The 10,645-nt window shown below is 40.8% G+C and overlaps 1 long non-coding RNA gene across 1 annotated transcript in view; it reads right to left on the bottom strand.

Annotated features, from left to right (window-relative positions):
- Positions 1-527: 527 nt before the first annotated feature.
- The window catches only part of LOC121058149, a 20,412-nt gene continuing 10,294 nt past the window's right edge, over positions 528-10,645 (bottom strand). Inside the window, exons 3-6 of the long non-coding RNA XR_005814097.1 lie at positions 10,236-10,292; positions 9,090-9,135; positions 7,822-7,940; positions 528-983 (exon numbers count right to left, since the gene is read on the bottom strand). This is a non-coding gene — a long non-coding RNA (uncharacterized LOC121058149). The remainder of the gene's footprint in view (positions 984-7,821; positions 7,941-9,089; positions 9,136-10,235; positions 10,293-10,645) is intronic.

Genomic DNA, 10,645 nt, shown 5'->3' with positions numbered 1-10,645 from the left:
CTGCCCTCAGCCCACCCCCCGGTGCAGGGGGGGCCCCGTCATGGCGGCTGTGGGGCTGCAGGCAGGGAGGTGCTGGGCTCTGCATTGTCTTGTCGGTTCTCTCACGGCCCCTCCACAGTCAAAAAAGCACCTATAAGCGGTCATGAAGGTTGACTGCAGGGAAAAGAATTGTGGCAAAAGCACTGCAGTATATTTTGACATGGCCATTCAGCCCCCATAGCTTCACATGAAATTGTATTTGGGAGGAAACTCGGGGTTGCCTCGACTTTTATTCCCTGTTCTAGCTGTGTTGTGCCACGCGTCTCCTGAATCTTCTTTAAATTCACCAAAATGGATAAATGTGAACTCATTTCTTCCCTGTTAGCTCTGCATGTGTTATGCCACATGTCTCCCAAATCATAGAATCCTAGAATCATGAAGGTTGGAAAAGCCCTCCAAGACGATCTGGTCCAACCGTCCCCTTACCACCACTATCACTCCACTAAACCGTGTCCCTAAGTACCACATCCAACCTTTCCTTAAACACCCCCAGGGACAGTGACTCCACCACCTCCCTGAGCAACCCGTTCCAGTGCCTGACTACTCTTTAATATCTTTACTATTTGAATCTTCTTTAAATCCCTCAAATGTATAAGTGCCAACTCATTAGTGGCCAGTCAGTACACAGCCAATATTTCTGTTCCAAGATTCTACCAATGGCCCCATAAAAATAGAGCAAAACGTTTTATGTCATACTTAAGCATGTTGCCTCAATAACGTTTAAGAAGAGCAAAAGAAATGATTCCCTTATAGTTAGGCCAAATGTGATAAAAACTGAATGGGTATTACCTCTTTGTTAATTTAGGATCACACAGCCAGGTCATCTCCTGTGTAAACACAAAAGTCTTGCTCCACTGAAGTGTATGCAGAGCTCTTCTGGGTCTTCAGCCCCTACTTAGCTCACTGTCCAGCACAACCACACACTGCCCTTCCCTTAGGGGATTCTGTCAGATTTGATGGTTAAAAAAATTAAACATTTTAACAGCAGCGATTTGAATCCAGCTCAAAACTGATTTTCAGATATATGGAATTGGAATACTTGTAATTCCTATTGTATTTGTTCACGCACAAAAATCTCCATGCAAATAAAAATAACTCAAAAATAAGAAAAAACCTATGAATTGTATCTCAATGTAGAGGGATTTTCTGCTCACTCCACTGCTTTTCTTTCAAGGCTTTTGAAATTTGATATTCAGATAATGTTTCTGAAAGGGAATTCATAGGCAAAACCCCATGATTGCAATAAAGGCCAGAATTTTTCTTTATGTTCCAGGAGATGCAGGCATCTTCCACATGGATAGTAACTGGAGTTTCCAGTTCTCTGTACTTGAGAATTTCTCATGTGTATCCAATAGAGGGCAGTGGTAGCCCACACTTTTTTTTAAGCTCTTAGTTCTCTTTATTGCGTGAGTAGCATAGGCTGTTTTCTAGAGTTGCACTCTGCATATGGGTGTGTGGAGGTTAGTCAACAGCAAGAAGGAAAAATACAAACAAATGGCTGTGATGTCAGTACTGATGGCTGAAAACCAAATTTGGAACCATCTATACATGTTAAACTTCACTTTGTTTCTACAGACTGGGGATTGCAAAATATTATGTCCTCGTGAAATATCTCACTTGAGCATATCTGTCTTTGTTTAGTGGGAATACTTGGTTTTCATTTATTTTCTAAGCATTGAGACAGAGTTGTTGTGCCAAGCGACTGTCATATTAGACCCCAGAGACAGCTACAATCGTGCAGCAAACTGGAATGGTGTATGGACACACAGGGCCACACACAGAGATGTAGCAATTCTTGTTATTTAAACATCAAACATCAAGAACAAATATTTTTTCCACAAGTAGGAAAAGAGACCTTTGGAAGAAAAAAAAAAAAAAAAGCCAATCTGAAATCATGAAGAGAAAAACTAACCAAGGAAAAGTATTTTCTGAGAGGAAACAAAATTTTAATTTCACAGTAGTTTCATTTGAACTGTATAGTATGTTCCGTGATTAGCTCATACTCCATCCACAATAAACAGATTTTTTTTATACTCAAAGCGTTCACATGTCCCACCTATGGCCTTGTCAAAACTTTCTGGGAGTCTTTTAGTTAAGTTTATCAGACTATATCCTTTTCTTTGAACTTGATTTTGGTACCCTGAAATGCTTCATAAAAAAACATCTTGCTTCAAATGAGGTAATAGTTGATCTGCTTTGTTTTAATTTCTTACACTAGCTCGTTGTTATATCTAATCTGAGCTCACAGTTTACAAATGTTTGAAGGCTTTTGAAGAACAGAAGGAACTCTATTATAAACTATTAAAGATGAAAAACACTGTATAATTGCAAGGTATTATTAGAATACAGTATTAGCCTAAACACATTCAACCTAATAAATTCCCCATGGCAACTCATTCAGTATAATATGTACCTAGCTTTATACCTTCTGACCTAGAGATAATCACCTTCCCTCCTCCCCCCCCCCCCCCATCTGCCACACCATTTTCTCTTTTTTTAAGTTTTCACTAGAACTCCTACTAAGTCATTTAAGTCTAGAGATGTGAGAAACATGAACCTGAAGACTGTTAGAAAGGCCCCAGGATGCTGGGGGATTTGAAATGATGTGTTTATTTCTCTGTCATTCTCTCTAATGTTTCCCAGCCCAGAAGTATTTCATACATAAGTCTGTTGTCATTAACATTCCATTCATCTGCCTGGTATGTTATTCTCAACACTAATGATAGCATAGAATGAGACCTCTCTCTCAGAGTAGTTTCATTCTTTCTTCCCAGTTGTTTTCGAAAATGCAAATGAATCACATCCTAGAATTTCTGCAAAGCAGCTTTGGTGCACTGCTGTCATGTCTTGAAGGCATATTTTAAACCTGGGCTGGGAAAGTCAGGTTTAAAATACCGTTCCAAGATTTGGTTTTTAAATCAGTAAGCGCACCAAATAAGTATATACTGCTAAATTAACTTTGAAAGCGATTAAGTCAAGTCGAGATTGTTGATAGAAAATACCATGTATTTGTATTTTTGTAGAAATACACTATATCGAGAAGGTTGGAATCAAGCAAGATCGCATGGGCTCTTAAAGGACATGAAAATGTCTTCATATGTTTGTGATAGATTCTCTCTTAATACCTACTGATGTCTTCAAGGGCCCAAGTCTAGATGGGTCAGAGGTGGGATGCGTCCAGCCAGGACTATTGGATTTGTAGTTCCTGGTGTTGTAGCAGCCAGGTATGGACTTTCAGAGACTGCTACAACTTCAGAAAAAATTGTTGTTCAAAATATGTTTTTAACTTGTTACCATCTGAATCTTCTGTCAGGGGTCTTTTCTTGTTAGTGTCAATTTGTAGATTAGATTAATGCTATTCCCACTTCCCCCATTGCCATGCATTGACATGGCAACTGATTGAAGTTTCTGAGAGAAAGAACAGACCTCTTGCATTAGTCTTTTAAAATATGGAGCTGTCTGATTTTCTCGCTGCAGAAAAGATTCCTTTTGTTGTAATCAGAAGAAAAGCATTGCAAATTTTCAGGTCAGATAGAAATAACAGGAGTCAGAATTCAGAGTACTGATCTTTGTTCTGTTCATGGGCGCCTTTGGGCATGCAGGCTCTCTAGGCTTCACTTTCTTGTCCTGCCTCACATGGGCAGAGCTATGTTTCCTCACAATAACGTGTGTGTGTGTGTGTATGATGGTGGATTTAGAACATTCCCCAGGAAAGTTACAAGGCTGAACAATTTTGAATTGCAGAATTTTGAGGAGCTGCTGTCTTCAGATGATTTCTGAGCAGTTCAATGAGTAATGAAAATAATTACCATACCACCACCACGCCCCCATATCACTTTATACCAATTTTCTGGAAATAGGTGTAAAAGAATCATCTCTAGTAGATGACATTAAACGTAGAATTCAAAGTGCACCCATAAAGCACTGATAAAGCACTTATTTAAAAGTACAAGTAAATGATGAATAAAGCAAACTCTTTTGTGTGAAAAAAGGAAACTTCTGACATTTCTCAATCTCGTATAAACATGGAAATTCACAAAAAGAAAGAGACACCACACCTAGCTGAAATTGTCATCATCATCTTCTGCCATCAGCTTGGAGCAAATGCTCCAAGCATGCTCCAAGCAAATGCTCCAAGCTCCAAGCTCAGCCCAAACCACCATAGACACAATAATGAAGAATGAACATAGAGGATTCTAAAACATCCTGTTCCTTTCCTTCTTCCAGATCTATTTCTTAAACCACTTTAAGTGCTCCTTTAATATCCACATTTACAGTAGAAACTTTCTGCTTTACTAGCTAATCACGTTCCAGAAGAAGAAATACAGCTGTGGGAAGAAAGATTTCAATTCCAATGGTGTTTCATCACTGAGCTGTGTGACCTGAAGCAAATTGCTTCAGTTCTGGTTTTGATTCCTGTCACCCTGCATCTTGCGTGGTCATTTGTACTAGAACATTAACCTTGTAGGACTGCAGAGATTAAGTCCTTTGCCTCATTTTCTCCTTCAAATGAAAGTACATTGTGCACTACTGCATGCCTGCAGACAAATGAGTACATCACGCAGTCAAATGAGTATTTGGAGGCTGACTTTGGTGGATGAAGAAATAATTTGAAAAAGAAAAGGCACCCAGAGGAACGTAGTGAGGGTTGATTAGTGTTCACATGTACTCAAATGCAATCTTGCCCAGTAAGTGTGACAACACTGTGGCTGCTGAGCTTCTCTCTGTTCAGATTGTCTACGAAGACAGAGAAGGCTTGGAACAACAGCCATGTCTCAAGGCTGCTCTGAACTGAGGATGCTGATGAGACAAAAAGTCTAGTGTCCCAGAAAGATGTTTGCTATATCCACGGAGGAGCAGTTTCCCCAAGGCCTGTTACCAACAGATATATTGCAGTGGGGTCAGGAGAGGACCTAGCTGCATAACTCATACGTACTCAGTGGGCAGCTTTTTCCTTTAGATACCACAAGGGTTGACCATTGAACCCACTGCTGCTTCAGAAAACCAAGATAGGTCTCTCTGGTTGAGCAGGGAAAAAGCCAGGAGCCTTTACTTCTGTCCTGAACGCAAAGAACAACCACCCAGGCCCTTTACTGGTTTTGGCCTCTCTGTAGCCCATGGAACTGAAAGATCAGTCAGTTATAATGTGCTTTTTTACCTTACACGTGCATGTAATGAGTTCCCTTACTTGTATGACAGTGACACCCCAGATCTATGCATTTCATTTGCCGTCTAAAGCCACTGCTGACACCATGTAAGCATTTTAGATCTACACAGGCAGAGTTTGCTAACCGTGAAGACCTTACTGCCTACCGGCACGAGATGCATTAAAGAAATCATTGCCCAGTGAATCACTGGAAGGGTGTGGTGGCCTCTCATACCTCCCAGGACAGGGGGCCTCAGGGAACAGAAGGTGCTGGGCAGACCCTGGCAGGTTGCTCCACAGCAAAGGGTAGGGCCAAGATTCAGAGCAAGCCAAAGTCACATGGATCGGTGAAGAAGGCAGCTCAGGAGTGGTATGTCCAAGCAGGAGAGGTGTGGGATTGGGCAGAGAGGCAGGGAGCCTGGACAGACTGCAGAATAAGAGAAAAAATGGGGAAAAACACTCAAAAGCTTTAGAGAAAAGGGGATTGTGGCAACCTCGGTCTGAACGGGCTGCAAGAAAAAGGTCAGGCATGGAGCTGACCTTTTGCAAAGTCACGGGGAAGGAAAGAATAAATCTTTAGGGTGTTGTTAAGGAAGAAGCAGGACCTGAACAATCACCTCGAAGAGTTCATCCCATGAGTAACTGGGCCAGGAAGCCCCAGAGATATCTCCTCAGGGTGGGAGCACTACTGCTGAGCACGGCTATTGTCGGTTGGATCTCATTGCCAAGGATGAGGCAGAGTTGCAGGGGGCTCTGGAATTCTGGGGAACCCATTTTTCACTTATGCCAGGTGAAATCTGTGCTCCAGACACTGTCATCTGAAGGGCCTCAGAATTTTGGGTTTGCACTGTTTAAGCACTAATAAATATTGCTGAACTGTACTTAATCTTGACTTTTTAAAAGTGTCTTTCTTCTTTCTTGGGTAATGCAAAAGTTTTACAAGTCAGTCTTTTTTTTTTTTTGGCTTTCACAAAATAAATTTGGAATTCTGAGCCCTGTTAAAGGCAGAGGATATTTGCTGTTCAATCTAAAGTGAGTCTTCATTACTCCATCAACTCCAACTGCAGTTGTAACTACCCGTGTACAGATGGGAACTATGATATTGAGAAACTAAATCACTATCCCAGGTCATATCTGTAACAAAGCACTAACCTATCATGTTTTGCACAACCTGAGCTTGCATTTAAACCAACAGATATCCTTCACCAAGGATCCATCAGGTCTTTCTTGTAAGAGTACAGGATGTTAATGCAAATGTCTTGGCCAGACTCCGTTCAAGTAATTGCATTCTGCCTTCCTGAATTCCCCTCTAATTTCAAGTGCATATGAGATGCCTCACTTCCAGGTCTAAGCTATGACCAACGTAATTTGCATCAAAACATCTTGCTGCTGTCCCATCAAAATGTGGTTCCACTTCATTGATGGAAGAAATTATGTCTGTAGGGGTTTTTGGTTTGGCTTCCTCATTAACTGCTGCCAAGTTGACACTCTTAATCTTTGGTCCAAAGGCAATTTAGAGGTGTTGAGTGTTTATTTGTTTTTCTTATTTTAGTTCTTTGTCCTCTGAGGGATTTTATTGCTTTAACTACCGTACTGGCATTTACTGAATGAAGTTGTCCTATTTATTTTAGCTACAGGTAATTCCTTGGTTAAAAATGGGTAACTTTCCTTCAGTGACTGTTTTGTCACTATAGTTAGTGCATTTTGCTTCATAGTATTACAGAAGTATAATGTATTATTATCTGCTAGACTATCATTTTGTAGAATTGCCAGAATCTTTTGATTCCCTAGGAAACTGATCCCCATCATTTTCTTTTGACAGGGAACTGATAACTTGTCCATAAATAACTTCAACATGGATAATTATCTTGAGTTTCAGATAAGGGCTCTGATGGTTCCTGGGTATCACTGATTCGTTATTGATCATGTGGCAATTGTTCTATTACTTTGAAGCTCCATTTTTCTTCTACAAAGAAAGGCTAAATTTATTTATCTGCCTTTAGTGGAAGCATGCATGCTTATTCATTTGGTGAGTGTCACCCATTTTGAGCTGTCTGGATTAAAGGTTCTGCATCAGCAAGTGCCAAATGTGAATCATAATCTTTGTTTTCCATAATAACTGCTGTTACGATAATGATCAACGTTGTTCATTTATAGGTCAGATGAATATTTCCAGGCATCATACTTCTGTTGGGTTTTACTTCATTTTCTACAGACTAAATTTGAGAGGCAGCAGGCAATCAGATGGCCTTAGCTGACCCAAATAAAATAACAAGCAATTTAGCCTGAGCACCACTGTTGGAATCCCCGATAAACTTGCTGAACCCAGAGCTTTTTTTCCTTTTGATTTCCTCTCCTGCCTGGCTAAGGCCACGAGTGACCTCTTTCCTGATGACTGACATGGAATTATTCGTACTTAGAAAATAATTCTGGCACGTTTCTGAATCAGAATGTGGAAAGGTCAGTCCTCTTCCTTGTTTATTCCCCTGATAAGGGGTTCCATCACCAGGATTCTGTTCTCATTTACCTCCCTATCCTGCGCTTCCCAAACAGTAATTGGCACAGAGCTATCAGTGGCCATATGCGTGGCCTTTTAATGACATCACCTGTAGACACACAGACACACTACGACATACCAGTTTCTCCTTACTGTTCATCACTTTCACTCTGAGCCTTTCACTGCTTCCGCGTGCTCCTCTTTGGCATTTGACATTTGTATGATTACATTGCTCTTTGTATCCAAAGCACAGCATGCCTAGTATTAGAATTAGAATTATGTTATTAAGCTATTACCTTGCAAGATGGATGTATGCCTTCAAAAGCCATTATAATGGCTGTGGTTTCATTACTGCTGAACTTCCTTTAAAGTCAGGTAACCTGTACAGATAACCATTCTTCAGAGATGGTTTGGAATTTCATAGCAAGTTTTTGTGTCTAAACATTTTTCCTTACTCATTTAAAATAGTAATTTACTCCTACAGGAAGAATTCTGGATGAGCTGCCAGTGTTTTTTTTTTTTCCTCGTTAGACACATAACGAGCCTCATTGAATGTTTTGATTTGCTAAGTTTCTTCAGCAGATATGCCTCTGCCTTGACCTAGAGGAATTGCCTCCAGTGGAATTGGGCCTTTTAATGAGGAAGTGTCCCCTGCTTTGTACAGCTTGCTAAGCAGCACAGACCACCTGGTAAATGTGGTAAAGCCAATTCAGTGTAGATAAACAGCTCACTTATCGATGCAAGCTTTGGTAGATGCTGCAGCAGAAGACATCTCTGAAGAGGAGGGAAGCTCTTTGGAGCTGCTGATACAAACGGTGCTTAGGATTTATGTCTGCCAGCATAGACTCAGGGCAACTTAAAAATAAGTATACGTAAGGCATTATCAGAAATAAGATAGCAAGGCAGCACAATTTCCTGTAGCACACAGAATAACAGAATGTCATCCCTTCTCACAGTCTACACTAAATATTCATGACAACGTGTCCTAGGGAGTCTTCCCTTGGGGGTGCTCAGGGCATATTCTGAAGTCTGTGACAGATCAAAGTTAACCTGCCCTTGTTCATCATAACAGCAAAAAATACAATCTTACCCTCTTTGTAGTCCAACATTGTGTTTCATGTGTAACATATATATAGCGTATGATATTCTTGAACAAAGAACTGACCTAACTGCAGTAGCAAAGCAGGGCATAGGGAAGCAGGGAATATCTCAAACAGTGTTTCACAGGTAACTGCTGTTCTATCAAGTTGATGTTTAGACTATTGATGGAACAGAATATGAAGCTGATACTTGCTGCCAAAACCTGCTGGAAGACTCCAGTCAAAAGTGCCAGAGGTAATGAGGAGAATCAGGGTATTTTATCTTAAGACACTTTTCAAAATAAAGTAATAAAAAGGCATTACTTACATTGTTGGCCTCACTGTCAGTCCTTGTGTGATGAGTGAATGATTGTCTGTCAAAGGGGGGAGAGAATTTGAGAAAAAATTATTACGTAAAGGAGATAAGCCCACATGATGTACATTCACTTCTGTTCTTGATCTGTAGATCTCTGTGCTACAAATGGGTCTAGAAGTGAAGATAATCTCTGGATCTCGATCTTTCTCACTGATGAAGTGAGAAGAAAGTGTATTAAGCAACGAGCACTGCACGGGGCTCATTCAATGAGGCTGGAAGCTAAAGGCTCAGAGATATGGGGTCTGATGCAGGGAGCACCCCTTGCACATTTTCAGAAAATATCTGCAGGACCACTAAATGCACAAAGATTTTGTTGGCCTTTTGTCTAATACAGAAGTAAAGATTCTCTTAAAGCACTGGATGAGATCTAGGAATACATCTTTAAAAACATGTTTAAATACTTCAGCATGACTACTACCCATCCTGTTGCAATTAACAAGCAGTATCAAAGCAATAGTCATCCCTGTGCTTACATGGCAGCTTACATCACCAAAGCTTTATACAAACACCAATTAGCGCTCTAAACAATGCTGCCAAGTGTCATTACGTCTGTTTCAGAGGTGAGGCAACCGAAGAGGCAAAAAGATTTGCCCACGACTGCCCAGAGAAGAGAAAAGTTCAAGAGTTTAAGGCTTTCAAATCAGTATTTCTTTGTCATGCTGTGGCAGACTCTGCCCTTGTCTGTGGGTGGAGTGACATCTTCATGGCCATTATTTTTTGCAGTCCTGGTAGTTAGAGAAACAAATAACTTCTTGTTGCATTTGTTTTATTATTATTATTATTTTCTAAAAACACGCTGGAGACTGGACAAAACACCCTTGGCAAGCAAGGAGCCTCCACGAGGACTTAATTTTTGAACAAATGGTTGTGAAGCATGTGGGGGCTTCTGCCTTTATGTGGGTTTTGTACAGAGCTGCTGGGGTAAACTCCATGCCAGTTTAGCTCATTTTGGTTACAAAAGACTCCTGGTCTGACTTTTGGGGGCTGTCTGTGGACTTCTCTGGAGGTTTTCTGTTAGCACTGACCAGACAGGTCAGACCAGGAGTATTTGGGCTGTTCAGGTGGACTGTTCGCTCTGCATTACTCACGGTTACGTACGGGCTGAGAGAGTCACGTGGCAGCATTTCTACTCCTTGATTGGCAGGTAAAGCTTTCCTGAGCATGAAAAAAATGAAAAACAAATGATTAATAGCAAATCTTCAGGCTTACCAGTTAAATACAGTGCTTTCCATATGAATAAGCACACCCTAAGCATGACAGCAAACAGAGCCAGGGCACACAGACATTCACAGCTCACCCCATCTTCTGCAAGTCTCAATGAATCAAAAATAAGTCATCTGCGTAACCTTTACATTAATCTAGCATTTTGTATTGCTTTTGACATCATTGTAAGGTTAGAAAATGATCTGGTTTTTAAAGCTGGGTCTTCTCTTCATCCATAATGCCTCCTGGGGGCGTGCCTGAATTCAGAGGGTTGTTACTGAGCTTTTTAAAGTTTTCAGTGCCCG

This window comes from Cygnus olor, chromosome 21 (genome assembly GCF_009769625.2).
Source record: "Cygnus olor isolate bCygOlo1 chromosome 21, bCygOlo1.pri.v2, whole genome shotgun sequence".
Classification (NCBI taxonomy): domain Eukaryota; kingdom Metazoa; phylum Chordata; class Aves; order Anseriformes; family Anatidae; genus Cygnus; species Cygnus olor.
Note: the sequence above shows the minus strand (reverse complement) of the source record. Positions and strands in the feature narration are given on the sequence as shown.